Genomic DNA, 20,054 nt, shown 5'->3' with positions numbered 1-20,054 from the left:
GCCACGGAGAAACCAGTGTGGAAGTGGTGGATGATGAATGGTGGTAGTGCACCCACCCTTAAACGCCTAGCTGTTAGAATCCTAGCCCAATGTGCATCCAATTCAAGTTCTGAGAGAAACTGGAGTACATATAAATATGTACATTCCACCATCAGAAACCGCCTTCTAAATTCAAGAGCTGAAAAATTGGTGTATATGTATTGCAACCATCGGCTATTGGCAAGAGTGCAAGCTGAGAACTACAAAGAGGAGATGCCGCACTGGACTTATGATGTAACCAATGATGAGGTGGACGAAGACAGTGAGTTGCAAGGGGAATCTCATGAAGTAGAAACTACATGTACTTTAGAAGAGATTGAAGAGAATTTGGAAATTGAACCAACTTTGACCCGTCGTAGCAAGCGACGGTGGTTTAATTAATAGATTATCGAATCCATTGAGTGACTTCTGTTTAAGTTCAGAAACTGTTTATATTATAAGATTTTTTTTATATTTAGTTTAAGGTTTAGACATTTGATTAATAATAAACGAAGCCCTTAAAAACCTTTACAAGGCCACAAATCACTATTAAAGCTTCATAATATACAAAGCCCTTACAAATCTTTGCATTATCACATATCATAATTGAAGCTGAAGTGAAGACAATTCACAATTCACTAATAAATTCTCGCAAGACAACGAGTAAATGTTTTCAAATGTTACAAAAACTATCCAAGTGATATTGAAATATTTGTGAGAATATCTTCATTCTCCTGTTCACGTTGACCTTTAAGCTTATTATAGTCTTTAGACATTTTTAACATTGCATATAGCTTTTTGGATATCTCATACTCACATATAGCATAATGAAAGCTATTCATCATGCTTTGCATCAAGCATGATATATGGCACATATGTCCGCATGGCAAGATGAAGTGACCACACCACTCATGAAAGAATGATCTACATATGGGGCAAGGACCACCGTGCTCACCAGAAGCTAGAGGGTCCTCAATAGATGTTGGGTGCTCAATCAATGTGGCAGCATTTTGTTTTTTTATAGTCACCTCTAACTCTTTTACGTGGCAAGATAGCACCTTCACCTCCCTTTGCAATTCTCTATTTAGGGTTGCTTTTGCATGAGAGCCTTGTGTAGCTTGTGATGCTTGCCTGAGTTGAGTTTGAAGCTCCTCCTTAACTTGGTGCACTTCCATTGATGCACCTTCTAGTGCCAATGACATCTCTTGCCGTGTGACGATGATTGCACTGCTGCGAATATCCTCAACCGTCATATGAGTTGTCCATGAGCTGAAGTCCACTGCTTCACCCAAGACATAATGCATGTATAACATCTTGGAAAACCACAATGGACAATCCATATGATGCATAGGATGACCCATAACATCAAGATATATGTTCTCTCCATTGTCTCGTATGTCTCCATTAATGCATTGTGATAGATTGAGTCGGCCTTTCTTGATGTTGTCATCTGCAACGCCTGGCCATATGGATTTGACCATTTCTCTGTCAATCCTAGAATTCACCTCTTTCCATTGTGTACCCACTGGGTTGACCCACTGGGAGCAACGAACTGCAATTTGAGCGGTGTCATTCACTCCACCGCCTTGACACGTGGATCTGAGACGCTCAAAAGCATGCTTAGCCCTTTGATTATCATTATCCATATCCTGATTAAACACTATACTTCAGTTACGCCATACAAACTTAATGATAATCAATTGCTATAAGAGTAACAACCATTTTACGACAATCAATTGATGCTCGCCAAACTGTGTGTCTATGTGGGATGCTCGCCTTGACCTCTCCTTTTTAGCTCTCCATCTAGTATTCCAATGCTCTAGCTTACCCTTGTCTACTTCTTGAGGGCATTCCTCTTTCAAACCAGAGGCCACCTTGGGAAAATTGCCCACCCAACTGCTCACTAATGAGTTTATTGATTCGGTTGTTTTGTCTGGATATAACAACAACAGTTTTCGGGCAATCTCACTGTATAATGATTGCAATCTAGACTCATCTGCAACAATCTGCGCTATATCGTCGGGATCTAGTGCACTGACGATTGTAATCAACAATTGTCTAATTTTATTTTTGAACTCTATCATTGAAGTAGCAGAAGGATCCATTTTGCCTGCAATGGTATTATTGCAAACAACACATTCTGAAATATAACTATGTGCCACTCCATTTGGATCTTTTCTAAGTGAAAGAAAAAGTGTAATATAGACCATAGATCTTGTATGCTTTTGCAGTGACACACCTAATCGCAATTGCAACCATGTGCCAATGCCTCACTGTACAACAACTTACAAACCGACGCTCCTGTCATTCTAGCAGCAACACACCTAGTCGCAATTGCAACCATGTGCCGAAGCATGAATGACTTGGAGCAACATAAAACATTGTCACCCTACGCTTTTGCAATGACACACCTTGCCGCAAATGCAACCATGTGCCAGTGCATCCATGCACGGTGACTTCTTTCAAACAGATGCTCCTGTCATTCTAGCAGCAACACACCTAGTCGCAATTACAACCATGTGTCGAAGCATGAATGATTGGGAGCAACATAAAACATAGTCATCCTACGCTTTTGCAATGACACACCTAGCTGCAATTGCAACCATGTGTCAGTGCATCCACGCACGTTGACTTCTTTAAAATAGATGCTCCTTTCATTCTAGCAGCAACACACCTAGTCGCAATTGCAACCATGTGCCGAAGCATGAATGACTGGGAGAAACATAAAACATAGTCATCCTACACTTTTGCAATGACACACCTAGTCGCAATTGCAACCATGTGCCAGTGCATCCACGCACGATGTCTTCTTTCAAGATTCAAGAATATGAAGCATTATGAAATTATTTGAGCACACATTCATGCATTAGATGCTACCGTCAATCTAGCAGCAACACACCTAGTCGCAATTGCAACCATGTGCCGAAGCATGAATGACGGGAAGCAACATAGAACATAGTCATCTTGTGTTTTTGCAATGACACACCTAGACGCAATTGCAACCATGTGCCAGTGCATCCACACACGGTGAATTCTTTCAAACAGATGCTCTTGTCATTCTAGCAGCAACACAGCTAGTCGCAATTGCAACCATGTGCCGAAGCTTGAATGACTGGGAGAAACATAAAACATAATCACCCTACGCTTTTGCAATGACACACCTAGCGGCAATTGCAACCATGTGCCAGTGCATTAAGGCACGGTTACTTCTCTCAAACAAATGCTCCTGTCATTCTAGCAGCAACACACCTAGTCGCAATTGCAACCATGTGTCGAAGCATGAATGACTGGGAGCAATATAAAACATAATCATCGTACGCTTTTGCAATGACACACCTAACCGCAATTGCAACCATGTTCCAGTGCATCCACGTACAATGATTTGATAAAAGAAATTTTAAACCTTTAAGTTTTAACGCAAAAAACTCAAAAAAATATCAATAAAATAAGGAAGGGTTTAAAAAATTACTGCTACACTGCTTTGAGAATGTGGAAAGCTGCTAGAAATTTTGGTGAAGACTTTTCAATGTACCTCTTTTGTGAAAAGACAAGCACTGGCGTCACCTTTATATAGACACGGCGGGCCCGACGGGCAAATAGCTTTCTCGGCATGACCGCCAAGCTACGAGCCGGTCTCCAGGTCTCCCTTGAGGTCAAAAAAGATGAATGTCAATTAACAAAATATTTGTTATTTTGCATTTCTATTGTTATTAACCTGAAATTATAGTGTGATCACGTCATTTTGAAATCCCTGGACACGCTGTCAACTCTTGTTGACTTCATTCCTTACACACCTCTCATAAGAACATTGATAAGCACCCAGAAATCTCTAATGGCACATCTTCCAATCTGACCATTCCTCCCATAACCTAGCTGAAGCTCAAAAATTACCAGATGAACAACTAATGAAGGCGACCAGAGTGGTACGAAAGTGGCCCCCGATGAAACTTAAACTGGCCATATCTTGACAATCGAAACCCCATTGACGAATTGGAAAGACTGACACGCTCCTCAAAGTGAGAACTTCAGGCCCATGCATTCAAATCATCTTTGACACTTTATCAGCATCTGCCCAATGTGGTATAGATCTTCTACTGATTCAACTTCAAACTGATATCACTTCCTATCTGCAGCTCCAATTGATGATCCGTAAAGACAAGCCTATAGAGCACTTCAAGTACTACAATTCTGATCGATAAAATCCCAGCTATGACCACTTTAAGCATACTCATTGTTATCATTAACAAGACATATTTTAGCGCTTTAGAGCCGCATCTGGCATACTTTTGGCTTAAAATTGGCTTGTTATCAAGCCCTTACTATTGTTGAATATGTTATGGAATTGATATCTCATTATTTATTGCAGTTGTGACAGGTGGAAAAGGCTTGACCGAGCTAAGCTATTGCAAAAGGATTATATTTTATGTAAATTTTATTATTCAAGTTCTCTTTATGAGCTTTGGCCAACTGTGTCTGGCCGGCCAATTTGTACTCACTTTGACCATTCAAGAATCTATAAATTAAATACGTGCAAGAGGGAAATGGTCACTCTTGCACGGGGGGAGATTGCACCCAGTGTCCGTCTCATTCTTCTCTCCTTTCTTCTCTTCTCTCTCGTCGTGCCAGGCGTAGCACTCCTCTCTAGGAGGTGCGCCTGCACATGTTCTCTTCCTCTCTCTCATTTGTTGTCTCTCTCTGTTCGCGTATATCGTTGATTATGTACCAGGTAAGCATATTTGTGTGTTTCATGGATTGCAATATATTGTATTTTAGTATTTTGCAGGGGCGCCATGCCTTCCGCTTGTAGTAGTGGTATCAGAGCGATGGCTACGTTCTCGGGCTTGCAACAACCAAAGCTATGGATATGATAAACCTCAAAGATAAGTCTTTTTTTCATTTTTGTACATGAAGTTACAATTACTTCACTATGCTTGCCTCAAGTACGGATTGCAAGTTGTCAATTTGTATTTAGATAGATAATGGTGCATTGATGAATGATGCCGGTTATAGTTAGTAGAGAAGCTTTGAAAAGGTAGTATACCTCACCCGCAATTTAAGGCAATAGCATGCTCACGAACCATATAGAACCATATAGTTGTGGACTAAATACATACAACAAATTTATATGGCTCCATGCTACTAACTATGCAAGGTTAGACAGAGGAGTAGGATAGCTTTAAGCTCATGGACAAGAAGAAGAAGAAGCCCAAATCAACCATGGTTCATTTTTATTTTTATTTTTTTCTTCTTTTTCGTTTTGATTTTCAGCTATGCTCACTCTGCCGTGTGCTCCCACATGACGACTCAGTTTCCTTAGTAGTGGCAACTCAAAAGATGGTAATCTCCACACAATGGTCCTTGACATCATCATAACGTCGAGAGCATTGCAGAGCACAAATCAGACGTAGGCTTGGAAGCAATAAGTGGCAGAGGCCAAGCAGCATACGTTCCGCCATCTGATGACTTATTGGACAATGCCTGCAAAGCAAAGCAGAGCTAACCCTGCCATGTGGCTTTGCATGCGGCCACCCATCAGACCCTAGCAGCTTTTGACGCCTTCCAACGTCTAGTGCGCACCATCCAATTACCATGCAGGCTGTTGGCGACTAGCGAGCCGTCCACCCTCTCTCTGTTTACTGAACTAACCCTGCCTAAACCTAGTGATCCCGGCAGTGGGCGGCTTTGCACACCTCTGCATGCACCACCTAAGGCTCCTGAATGCTTCTCACCCCCCAGCGGACGACCTCATGCAGCCGCAACAGTAAGGACCACACGCGCGCAAGAGGTGGTGACCGACTGTATCTCACTCGCTCTCTGCCCCACGTTGCTATAGTACGGGTGCACACACATCCAATCAAACGCCACCAACCTGCATGCAAACTACAAGCGCTCATGGCACCCACACCACCCACTCTCCATGCAGAGGTTCTCTCTCCCCTTGCCAACCAATGGCGTCGCCAGCTGCCAATCACTTCCGCAGATTATGACCCCAAACGGTGGCCACCCAAGCTACCAACTACACTTCTCTCTCTCTCTCTCAACTGCAACCGCTCTCCGACTCTTGCAGTCTCGATGCATGGCGTCGCCCAGCCCCACACACACACCGCTACATCAGCCGCCACCCTTCTCTCACATGAGGTGACCATGCCTCTCTCTCTCTCTCTCTCTCTCTCTTCCCCCCCCCCCCCCCCTTTGTTTCTCCTGGATTTCACTAACCTCAGCTCGTCCTTCAATTTCTGCTCTTTGGCCCTGGATCTCAGCCTCGATGGATAATTCTTTCTCGGCCTCTACGTCAAGTTTGGCCAAGGACGCAGCAGCTGCTATGGTCAAAGCTTTCGTATTCATGACGATTTTCAGGACTTCCTCCATCGGAACTCCACTGTCCTTGCAGGCCATACTACATCAGTAGGCCATGCTAACTAGAAGAGCAAACGTTGGGCAGCAGATAGTCGAATGGTGTTTGTTGGAATACACTGTTAGGGAGGACATATAAACCAAACCAACCAAGCTAGCAGTAGCTCAGCTAGTTGTCATTACGAGGCTGTCGTAGTTGGAAATGGTGAAATCCCCAGTTGAGAGCGGGGTCGTTCATCTATGAAACTGTGGTTTAAGAGCCTTGTTATCTGTTTTGAAGGCGATAGTAAACAATTGATTGTATTTGTTTGCCCAAATAATCTCTCGGCACTTTTAGATTGCATGTGTTTATGGTATCAAGAGATGAACCTCTAAATGTGATCCATTAAAAAGCAGACTTACATGGTCCTTGTCATTCGCTCCCAATTCGAGTGCCTTTATTTTTGACAAAAGCTAGCAAATGCATCTGCAGTATTTACTAATGCCAAGCTGGTGCTTATCCTTTATGTCTTGGAAGATGAACTTGGCATGACACTTCTCCGATCCAAGCGACCTCAAATACCTTGATTGTATATGTATGTGAGTATGTACAACATTCTACACTACGAAAGAAACTAGATGCTTTTGACTGTCGCTCATTATCAAATACCCCAAAGCATAGGAGTGTAAGCTTGTCATCACCATTACACTTCGGAGATCGACGTAGCTGGACTTGGAGATTTTTTCTAGCCATTTGTGGATCTTTATAATTGTATACATGTATGATTGGTTCTAGTCGTCGTATGCATCATCTACTTTTATGATCTAGTCTCTTGAGTCTAGTTTCTTGCGTCCCGCACCACACACGTGTAACTGCATAGGTGTTCCTCATCAATGTGTATATTACAATCCTCTATTCCAACGGATGATGCAAACTTTTGATCACCCTTATGGCCATTTGCAGAGGTCCACCTTGGACATATTGACGCCAATTGACACGATGATGGGAACTAGTAGACATGAATTGGCATTCACGCCCGTCTAGTTAGCATTATCATCTTACAATTTCCTACGAGTTATTGATCTGTCTAATAAAGAGGATGGCGATGGTGAACATGTGGAGTTATAGGACAATAATGTGGCTTCTCATGGGACCGGTTGTCTTTTAGTTTATTTTGATATTTTCATGTCCTACATTGTCAACACCGTCAATAATCATAACGTACTAGGGTCAACTTTTCACCCTCAAGATATATCCTACCTTCATATTATAGCAATGATGACCCTAGGCAAACTGTAACTAGGTACACTTTTTTAGCTACTAACACCCAAATTATTAAGCAATTATCAACCATAAAAACCCCTCTCTCATCATTATTTGCAACAGCCATTATCCCCATAATGTAAGTTTATACCCATTTGCAATGATGTTGTGTAATTAGAGTTTCACTTTGATTGATCTACAAATTGTTTTAAATGTTACATCATATGGCAGTCAAATTGTTTTTGCATAGTGCTCAATATTATCCCATTTATTTGCTTCTGTATCACATCCCTACCAATGTTTCTAATACTCCTTCGCAGAGGACTATGTTTATTGTCCTCTATGACAGAATTTGATTCCAACTACTTTAGGAGACCTGCTTTTGACCTATCCTAACATTCACACATTGAGCGTGGCCTCACTGAAGACCGATATCTACTGGTAAACCCAGTCTTGCAAACCACCCTGTAAATTTAGATAACACCTCTCTTATCCACTCATTTGTACTTCAAGTTCTCCACTTTCATTTTGTTTTCTTGGCAAACAGACTTTGGATCAAATTTTTTCTTCATGGTGTTTCCAATGTTAATACATTTGATATGCAGTTATTAAAAGTTTTAGAACAATTGTGCAGATAAATCTAAATACAATGTTCTCATTCTGGGTATGACACTCCTTACTGCATTCTGATAATACCCCTCTTGCAACATTCTTACAATGCCAGGTGCAACTTTCTATTATTTGTGCCTATTCCCCCCCACACACACACACACTGGTATATATATTTTCAGAAAATAGTTTACCCTCCTGCTACTCATGTGAGCTAAGGTGCTGTGGGATGCTAGAAAAATTGTTTGTAAGTACTTTGTCACATAAGCATACTCCAATTTTGTGTCAAACAGGTAGTAGATGTTTTGTTTTTATGCCTTGTCTGGTCCATTCATCATAAGCACACAGATTCGCCGATTTAGGTAGTGTGTAGATACTCATCTTGGTGCAGATCCGCCAATTTAGGCAGCACATTGAACATTACAATTTCATGATTTTTAAACAATATCAAATGCAGATTCGCCGATTTAGGCAGCACGTCAGGTGTAGATTCGGCGGTTTAGGCAACACCGATCACAAAATCATGCTGCAGTGACTGGCCACCACTGCGACCGGTATGATTTTGTTACCCGGGTACATAATGAAAGTGATTTGGATTTGGACTTATAGTGTAGAATTGGAATTGGATTGGGATTTGGTATCTGGTGATTATTATGGCAGTGTTTATGTGATGAGATTTGACATTATGAGATTGATGATGAGTGTGACAAATGATATCCTGATTCATCAGGGTATGACATATACTGCTTATTCTAGTGGTATGGGACACTAGAATAGGTAGTATGTGGATGACGGCAGGCATAAGATAATGTTGTTTAGTTTCACCAATTTTTCTTTTATTATGTGATATTTTTTACACAACATACTAATCACTGTTTTTGACAAGTATTGTTTGCAGATTTTATCTTCGCAACTGAGGACAGTTGCTTTCCAACGGAGAGGTATGTTATGGAATTGATATCTTATTATTTATTGCAGCTGTGACAGGTGGAAAAGGCTTGACCGATCTAAGCTATTGCAAAAGGATCATATTTTATGTACATTTTATTATTCAAGTGCTCTTTATGAGCTTTGGCCAACTATGTTCGGCCGGCACGTTTGTACTCACTTTGACCATTCAAGAATCTATAAATTAAATACGTGCAAGAGGAAACTAGTCACTCTTGAACGGGGGGAGATTGCACCCATTGTCCCTCTCATTCTTCTCTCCTTTCTTCTCTTCTCTCTCGCCGTGCCAGGCGTAGCACTCCTCTCTAGCAGGTGCGCGTGCACATGTTCTCTTCCTCTCTCTCATTCGTTGTCTCTCTCTGATCGCGTATATCATTGATTATGTACCCTGTATCATATTTTTGTGTTTCATGGATTGCAATATATTGTATTTTAGTATTTTGCAGGGGCGCCATGCCTTCCGCTTGTAGCAAAATAATCATATAGGATTCAAATAAATCTGATTGGCATCCCTTTGCTCATTTTCTTTTCATGGAAGCGGAGCTGCACGACACCAGGAGTCGATGGTGACGGAAGTACTTGACCTCGGACAGGGACATGAACGGATTATCATGTTTGCAATTTCACGTTCTTGCAATTTTTATAGCTTTATGTATACAATTGTAGTGCAAGAGTATGTTCTTATGTTAATCTCGTCCATGTTTCCTTGAGAGATTAACTACGGGTCTAGTATGACCAAGGACCACATATTACGTCCAATTTTGGTAGTCATTACCATGATTTGGACTAAGGAGCATGGCTCCAATAGAGATAACCTCTGCACCGGTTTCTACGAGGCACGGTTGCCTCATAGTAGAGGCATCTCAAGCATGGCCTGTGCCTTACAAGGAAACCATGATTGGCAAGGCCGATCATTCTTTCAATTCTAAGCAGCAGGCAATCCAAACTGGTGAATCCACTGTCGGCCATGTCTATTGAACCAAACATCAGTATCCGGAAAATCATTTCTTGGTTTTCTTCTTGCTGGAGACTCATTTGATTCTTACGGCAACAAGCTTTGTCGGTAGATGTACTTAATGAGGTACGCAGTTGATATTTGTTTATTGAGCATGTGCTTGATCACTATGGTATGCAATGGACGTCTATGATTGATCACGTATATCATTCATAGACTCAAGTATGAACAAGATGCACACACTTTGCACATATAATTTTGTTTTTCCAACAGATCTACAAGTAGACAAGGTCTATTTTTGGTGAATAATCGACATGGTCGACTTTATTTTGCTATGACATTTGTTTGTTAGCATCAATATCCTTTAGCTATGAGCTCTCAGAAACACCATAAGTTGTTAAGGGAAGCAAGACTTCCATTTGGGAATCTTGCATTGAGACTTTCCCATCTGGCTTATGCTATGAGCATAAAAACTTGGAGGAATTTGTCAGTTTGTCTGCATGTATTTCATTACATGCAACGAGGGTGTATATGATATAGGTGACAACTTTATCTCACGCAGCAGCTATGGCTATGAGCCATCCTCCCAGTGTTTGTCTCTCAAAATTTCAAGACAATTGGTTACAGGAGGATGACCAAGCTCGAAAATTTTACATTTTTCTTGTTTTTCCATGTTTTCACACTTATTTTGGAAAATAATGTCTGTTTTGCAAAGCAACATGCTTTGACAGTTTCACGTGCAGCAAGGCTTCTAATGTGTACACCGATACAGTCCATTGATTTCAAATCTAGGGCATTGGTATACACGTCTACGGAATTGGTAAAATAAAGATATCTGCTACCATTTTATGGGTGACAACATCAAGTTAGGATGTCTCCCTAGCAGTACAGGCTACTGTGCAAGGCACTTTTGTTTTGGCTCTCATGTTTGAGGCCATAAATCTCGGTAAAGGCTTACAATTCTGCATGCAAGGCATGCCAGCTAGGTGCATTCAATTCTACCGCCTCATGAATTATGCTTCCGCTATCACACTAGCAACTCTGTCAAGGACAAGATAAATGATGGATTGTTTAATATGATTTTTGGTTGCAGTCAGCACACAACAACACTAAAACAAACCTAAATCTAGGACTTAGTTCATGAGCAAAGTGCCCCATTTCACTCATTCTCGTACCGTCACGACCTCTACAAGGTTGATGGATAAGGATGTGACTCGTGTGCTCTGTTACCTCTCTCAATGAGAGCGTCATACAGGCCAATTGTTGCATAATTATAGAATAAGCTGCAAGCCAGGCATAAGATGTGTAAGAGCACGCAGATTGGATACACACTCCGGAAACGTAAGGAAAGTTCCTCCGCCCAGCATGCTCTCTTTCTCTCTCTCTCTCTCTTCTTTCTCTCCGAAGAATAATGAAAAATTTTTAAGAAGCTTTTGATACATTTTTTTTAGTGCCAAAATCGAGTTGAGTGTCTGATCCTCTTAAGCTCACATCAGCTGATCTATACATCGGAGTATAGATGCAACAAACATTTCAAACAACATGGTTCTCCATAAGATTTAGGAGTCCCACTCTGCGTGCATCTCCTGCTCTCTCTATAGCACTATGAGTGTCTATGGAAATTACTAAATCACCCCATCGGCATTGAGGATCAAAGTTTGATCTATTCCAGTTATACTTTCAAGGAACGAAGTCCGCAATCTACCATGAGGTAGTGAAAAAATTCAACTATTCAAGTTGATTTCAATCATTTTTGTACACAGTCTCCTATGTTGGTTATCGTTACCTGCTAGTTGAGCAGTTTCTATCAAGGGTCTTGCCAAAGGGTTTGACTACGTAGATTCTAACCAACGGGTTTGGATTGCAAAGGCAACACCCAGGGTTACAAGTTTCAATTTCTTTGTCTTTGTCAAGGGGATGTTTAAGCTAGAAGTCTTTCATCCAACTTGCTCTTTAGCCACGTGACAAGGTCATGTAAGAGAATAGCCTTATGAGAAAGTGTTGTCACTTTCTCTCTTTACTGTTTATCAAGATACCATGATAGGTTTGATTCTTGTTGAAACATGGTAGGGTTCTGTTTGGCACATATTGTCGCATGGGACACAACATGGTCTAGGAACTCAAGGAGTTTGGTTTAGCCAGTGTGGAGCATGGATAATGAGGTTCTCTCTCATGCACGTCGCATGCGTGTTTACAGTTACCTCCACACCCAAGTACATATTGTATTTGCAGGATGTTTCTTTTTCAGACATCCTTACATGAGACATATTCCACATGTGGAGAATATGAACACTGGCGCTGCTACTTTAATTATGTGTCGTGATGATGTCCCTCGGTGCTGGTCGAATCCGTTTTCTAGGCCATTTCTTGCACATCGTATGAGGAACAATTTTAGTGGCCAAAAGTTGTTGGGCACTTTGAACGACTTGTTAAGATTACAAGTGTTACTCACCAACATTAACATATGGTTTTTTAGGCCTAAAGCAAGGCTATGTGTTGTTTATGAAACAGTTTCATTGTTTGTAACTAGAAGTGATTAATGTTTTACCTTCTATTATGGTTCAAATGTTTCAGCGCGACTTGGAAATGATTGAAACAGAAAGTATTTTGTTTCTCTTTTAAACTATTTAAATTTCTTTTCAATGTGTGCTCAGAGCATCACGTTCGCCATCTGTATCAGCAAGGATGATAATGGATACATGTTCGGATCTGTTTTTTGCTAAATGCATGCAGACTCGGTGTTATGGGCCCTAGTGTTTAGCAAAGGATGATTTAGAACAGCATGCATATTCATGACATTAGTTGCTTATGAAGCATTTTGCACTCTATGTGTAGTATCTCTATGAGATTACTTTTGGGTCTACCAATCACCAATAGAGGTCATGGCTCAGTTTGGGTGCTTGTGGATCTTTCACGTTAACCAAGATGGTTCTTCAGGACATTGTTGATTCCTCCGCAATGTTGTACGATATTGTGACCCCCCATTTACCAGTCATCTGTGAAGACTATTTGTAAACCATGGAGAAACACACCTCAGTACTGTCAGTTATCCAAGGGGATAGGCAAATTACAAAGTATAATCTGATGCTAAAGGATATGCAAAGTGCGTACGTTAGCACCAAGAAATCTAGCTAGCAAGCATTTATTGCTTTACTTGGAGTTTTCTTACCATCAGTTAAAGCATGTTTATGACTAGGTGTAGTCTCTTCATGTATAAGTCAGACTCTCAATCTTAAACAATAGTTATGGTGGGGTTATTTATTGATGACATTTGAGAACAAGTCAAGGACTTAAACTTGGCCGATGAGTATGTTAGCATATTACTTTCGTGGAAAGTTGACTAGAAGTTTTATTGCACATTCTAGTATCTTCAAAAAGTCTGAAACCTGGGTTTGTATTTAGACACCTCTTTGTTGTGATAACTCGTTTAGCATTGTCAAGTGAGTTCTACATGGAGTCTTCACGCTATGTTGGTTATGAGTCGGTTAACCAAATAGGTTGCACAAGGACGACAATGTGGAACCTCCTACTGAACCAGGTTCCGCTCTAACAAACCATTGGATCCATGAAGGATGTCACAATAGACAATATTAGTGTTATTATGAAGATATCATCACTTGTGCTTTCGAGGACAAAAATGCTTCTCCGAGGGGGGAGTAATGTCAAGCCAATGGTAGGACCGGGCAGCCAACCAAGGGCCAGTGAGACTGAATGGCTCAGTACGGCTAGGAGCCGAGGGCAATGCATGAGTTCAGGGGACCTACTTGTGAGGGACAAGGGCCATAAGTAGGGAGGTTGGGAGGAGAATCACATCCCATTCTACTGTCGGCCTTTCAGGGAACATAAATAAGTTTAACACTAGACTGGTAAGAGGACACTTTTATGTCATTGGGCACTTTTGTGTCCTATTAAGTGGCCATTTTTATTGAATTATTTGAAGAGTATGAAAATGAGCTTCTAGGTACTACAGATCCACAAAGTTTCCTTCTGAGCTGAAAAAAACTTGACATTTTTTTTAGAATATCGATCTCACCATTAACCTTACTCTTGCACAACACTTTTGAACCTAAACGGTATCTGTAAAAAAATAGGTCCTCTTTTTGGTATTTTTCAATTTTTTGCAACTATACTACTCTAAACTTCATGTTTGTGAGGTTTATATTGCTAGAGGATAATCCTTCATAGTTCTCAACATGTTCTGATGCTTCTAGGGAGCGCTAAGTGTTAAAATTGAAAGTTATGACCAAATTACAAGAATTGCCTAATCCTACTTTTTGGCAAAAATTAGCATTTTTATGATTTTTTTGGTGTCTTTCTTGATATCCAAATGTAATTTTGATTGTGCAAGTATCATTTACAACATAAATATAATCTTTCTTGATTTTTGGGGGACATAATATTCTATATAGCATAGTATACGATGATGGTTGAGTTTTTTTATTGCTAAACAATACGAGACATTTTTAGTGTAGCAAGTGTAGCTTTCTCAATATTGCTAGCGTCTTACACCAATTGTGTGTATTTTGTAGGTAGTAACCATATACAATCATAAACTTTAAATTTAGCTAGATATTGAGTAGTTTCTATGGGTTTCTAGAGGTCATAATGCTAAACCCCATTTTGTCATGTTGTTGTATTTAGCACTTCACCATTGTTCCCAAGGTTCCACTTAGAAAGAGATCCATTATTATTTCAACATGCTCCATGGCTCCGTTTGGATCCAAAGCTCGAAATGAACTAATAAAAAATGTATATATTATTTGCATTGAGCGTGATCATAGAAACTTTGATGATAGGTCCGCAGAATGGCAAAAATGCAACTTTTTTGCCCCAAAACAAATAGTCAAGCAAAAGTAACCATCTGTTTTGATCACGAACCCATTGAGGTTAACTAAGAATTTCATCTGATGTCGTACAAAAATCCCCCCTCTTATTTATATGCAATCAACCGTAAGAAATGCCTGTTTTGGACAAAATGCATTGGTCCATCAACTTTGGAGGCTTGTTGTGACCAAGACAAGAGAAATTCTACAAATTTCTCATTTTTCCATATGTAGTAGTCTTTGAACTATAAGGTCATGAAAGGATTTCTCAAAATGAGTGTATCTACTACGGTTCTGGATTTTTTTCCAAAACCTTGAAAGGAGTACACTTTTATGTCCTGTTAGGTTACCACACTAGTGTTAAAACAATTACAGGGATAAATAATAAACCTTGAGGTACGAAGCGTGAGGGTTTCACCTTAAATATGTAGATATACCACGTACATGATCTCACATCGGAGATGAGGGGGTAGGGAGGCTATATCACTCTACTAGTGATAGCCGTTTTTTCGGCTTTCCAAAATTGCCATAGTAATCTACCTCACCCTATCAAATCACTCAAACATTTTGGTTATCCCTACCATTTCACTGTACATAGGTGTGTGTGAGTTAGGGACTTTCTCCATATTTTCTTAAAAACCCTCAGCTAGCTAGTCACTGGGCTAGTTGAGCCAAAAAAATAAAAAAAATCAAAAAAATAAAATATATTATGGCCCATTTGTGTGTAAATATTTCATTGTATATAGGGCCTAAATAAAACGATTTTTCATAATTATTTTGGTATTTATTTAAATATTTTTAGCTATGGTGTGTTATTTATGCTATGAACATTGACTCACCATTACCATATTTTTTCTTACCATTTTGCATACTCTTTATTCCCTATAAAAATAATTTCATGCAAGCTTCTCTTATTTTTGGTGTAACTCCATCCCAGCAAAAATCCAAAAAAACTAGTTTATTATCCATCTTTCTCACTACACCTTGTCCTTGCGGCTCATCCCCTGTAACCTTGGCGTTGGTCTCATTAGTCCACAATCAGGGCATCTCTGGATCAATTGAACCCAAGAACTCACTGATGAAAACTAGAGACTCTTGCACAAGCCATCCTTCAGCCATGGTACCCTCAGGACGAGCTCTCTTAAGAACGAACCCCTTTAAAGTCTTCATGAATCTCTCCAAGAAGAACATCCATCTATTGTTGACGCTTCCAGCAACTGCAACTTCATCGACCACATGCACAAGAAAATGCATTTGGATGGTAAGAATGTTCGTTGAAAAATACTTCTCCATCATACACACTGCTTCGATTGGAATCAAGCGAGCTGCACCTATGCTGTCTTTTCTTATCTCTTTTGATGCTGTCTTCGGTAACTGTAGAATCAGTTTCCGAAGTCCGTTTGTATTTTTTCATAGAAAAACGTAATCGAATCTGATCAATCCCTTGTGTATTTGGCGTTTCTTCTGTCCGTTTGACCTACGGCTTTCCATACACGCTCTTGACATTGCTCTAAGACACCCTAATGGACTACGGATGGTTTCAGTAGGCATAGAAGTCATTTTCGAAATCCGTTTGCGTTTTTCTGTAGAAAAACGCAACCGGATTTGACCTACGTCTTGTGTATTTGGCGTTAATTCAAACCCATTGACCTACGGCTTTTCATACACGCTCTTGACATTGATTTAAGACTACGGATGGTTTCGGTATGCATAGAAGCCATTTCCGAAGTCCGTTTGCATTTCTCCGTAGAAAAACGCAACCGGATTTGACCTACGGCTTGTGTATTTGGTGTTTCTTCTATCCGTTTGACCTACGGCTTGCCATAGCGCTCTTGACATTGCCTAAAGACTACCTAATCGTCTACCGATGGTTTCAGTACACATACAAGCCATTTCCGAAGTCCGTTTGTGTTTTTTCGTAGAAAAACGCAACCGGATTTGATTTACGGCTTGGGTATTTGACGTTTCTTCTGTTCGTTTAACCTACGGCTTGCCATACACGGTCTTGACATTGCCTTAAGACTACTTAATGGACTACGGATGGTTTTGGTAGGCGTAGAATCAGTTTCCGAAGTCCGTCTACGTTTTTCCATAGAAAAACGCAATCGAATTTGACCTACGGCTTCTGTATTTGGCGTTTCTTCTATCCGTTTGACCTACGGCTTGCCATACGCGCTCTTGACATTGCCTAAAGACTACGGATGGTTTCGGTAGGCATAGAATCAATTTTCGAAGACTGTCTGTGTTTTTTCGTAGAAAAATGCAACAGGATTTGACCTACGGCTTGTGTATTTGACGTTTCTTCTGTCCGTTTGACCTACAGCTTGCCATACACGCTCTTGACATTGCCTTAAGACTACCTAATGGACTACGGATGGTTTCGGTAGGCATAGAAGCCATTTTCGAAGTCCGTTTGCTTTTTTCCGTAGAAAAACGGAACCGGATTTGACCTACACCGTAGAGGCCGTTTCTGAAGTCCGTTTGCGTTTTTTCGTAGAAAAACCTAACCGGACCTAAAAAACGGCTTGTATTTTGGGCGTTTCCTCTATCCGTTTGACCTACGGCTTGTTATATGTCCCCGCCCAACCTTTTTTGAGGAGGAAGCTTGTCTCTAAGAGCAACGACGGCGCTGTTGTTGCTCCCTAGAGGACTTTCATGTGTAAAGGTGAGAGTTGAGCTTCGAATGTATTTTGAGCTGGTCAAATGAAGTCAAAGAATCTCAAGAGTAGTGACACATGTCGGCCGGTTATTAAAAATGCTAGAGGAGAGTGAGAGAGAAGCTCTGTGGAGCGCTGTGATGGTTTTTTGAGCAAGCAATGAGCCACCATCTTTGCCTTTTGTATTTTGTGGCTCCTCCCTTCCCCTTTTCTTCTTCTATTCTGCTCTCGTACTAGCCGCGGCGCTGACAGATCGTGTGTACACCCAGGCCGCTGGTTCTTTGCACACACACACACACACAGATTGTGTGTGCAGAGAGAGAGAGATTGTGTGTGCTTTACATGCTGTCACTAAGAATGCCGAATGATGACAGTAAGATCCAAACGTTTCCGTTGGTCATGCAGGGCAAGGCGAAAGTGTGGCTCGAAGCACTAGAAGGCGAACCAACGTAAATGTGGCCGGCATTACGCACGAGGTTTCTGCATGACTTTTGCAAGGAAGTGTCCCCGCTCGACATGGACACCAAGATGAAGGCTTTGAAACAGGATGTGGACGAAGATTTCAATGTGTTCTTGGATCATTTCAAAGCTGTCTTTATTCTCTCTCTTTCTCTCTCTACCTCTCTTTATCTCTCCCTCTATATCTATCTCTCTTTCTCTCTATCTCTATCTTTCCCTCCTTCCTTCTGCCTCTCTCTTTCTCTATTCTCTCTCTTTCCCTCCATCTCCTTCTTTACCTCTTTTTCTCTTTCTTGCTATCTATCTCTCTTTCTCTCTTTACCTCTAGCTCTCTCTCTCTATCTTTTTTTTCTCTCCCTCTATCTTTCTCTACTCTCTCCTTCTCTCTATTTCTCTTTCCTCTCTCTTTTTCCCTCTCCCTTTTTTTATGTTTAATTTTGTTTCTACTCATTTTTTTTTACTATTTTTGTTAATGTATTTAAATCTTTTTTATTCTATTTTTGGATATACAAAACCCTAAAACTAATTAACTTTAACCCTAAAATTAATTTCAAGAAATCCTAAAATACAATTAACAATAACGAATTTGAATATAAAACTAAATAACAATAAAAAATTAAAATTAAACAACAATAACAATTTGAATTTTAAAATTAAGAAACAAATTTAAATATAAAATTAAACCAAAATTAAAATTAATGTGTGTGTGTGTGAGAGCAATGAGATTGTGCACTCACATACACTCGTATATGTGCACAAAGCTTCTGGAGTAGATTCCACATCTGCAAAAAAACACACACACACACACACACACACACACACACATTGTGTTACACAAAAAAAAAAAAAAAAAAAAAAAACCAAAACACAAGGACAAAAGGCTTACTTGCAGCAAGTAGAGAAGATGTGATGGTGTTTGCCCAAGCCCATAATAGTCCAAAGGTGGAGATCTGGCCGCGAGTTGGACGAAGAGAGAGAGAGAGAGAGAGAGAATGAGTTTTTGGAAACGCATAGAAAACAAGCCCACGGTTTTGTTTTTACCAGTTGGCGTCGGTATACGCTGTCGAGAAATTTGAGGTCTTGCCAGAAAAGCACCGGGCTTATGGCTGTGAGAGTTTGTGAGAGAACTCAACAAAAACTATATGAAGGAGTTAAACCATAGATGCCATGAAGAATAGGGTTTGGAAAGAAGTGCAATCAAAGAAGACACACTCTTTCTCTCTTGCACTCACACACACAAAGAAAGAACACAAAAGAGAGTGTCAAAACAACACAAAGATGAAAACATCAAGGCTATGGTCATATCGTATCATGGGTAGTATGAAAGGGTTAATAGATGAGTTAATGGCATTCAATCTTGGATGACCAAATAGGCTACGAATTGTTCTTTGGAATTGTAGTTTTGTGCTTACCATAATATATATATTTTGTCTAGTGATTGGGATTAATTGTGTGTACAAATCCTCTTGGTTCATAGAAAGATAACTACGCTTACATCAAAAGAAAAATTATAGTCTATGAGAGGTAGTATGATGGGATCCGGTGATAGAAGTATTTTGTTGAGCCTTTCAGGGCCGAAGAGAAACACTATACGTTGTTGAAAGTGTATTTTACGGCTAATCCATTCGTTAATTCTAATAGATCGTACAGAGTGAAAGCGATAGAAATGCACTACAAGAGGCTCTTCACATTAGCGACGCTCACACAGCGACGCTCAAAAAAAAAATTCCCGGCGTCGCTATGAGCGTCGCTATAAGCGTCGCTATGAGCGTCGCAAATTTACAAAGAAATTTGCGACGCTCATAGCGACGCTCATAGCGACGCTCATAGCGACGCCAGCTGGGGTAAAAAAAATAACCGAGCGCGCCCAAAAACTCAGATCTCAGATCTGAGTTTTTCGGCGCCCTCAAGCAAAGAGCAGGTAACGCTCTCCCTCACACTCTCTCTCTCTCTCTCTCTCTCTCTCTTTTTCTTTTACACACACACAC

This window comes from Adiantum capillus-veneris, chromosome 11, assembly GCF_014529385.1.
Source record: "Adiantum capillus-veneris isolate H3 chromosome 11, ASM1452938v2, whole genome shotgun sequence".
NCBI lineage: Eukaryota > Viridiplantae > Streptophyta > Polypodiopsida > Polypodiales > Pteridaceae > Adiantum > Adiantum capillus-veneris.
This window is presented reverse-complemented; position numbering follows the sequence as displayed.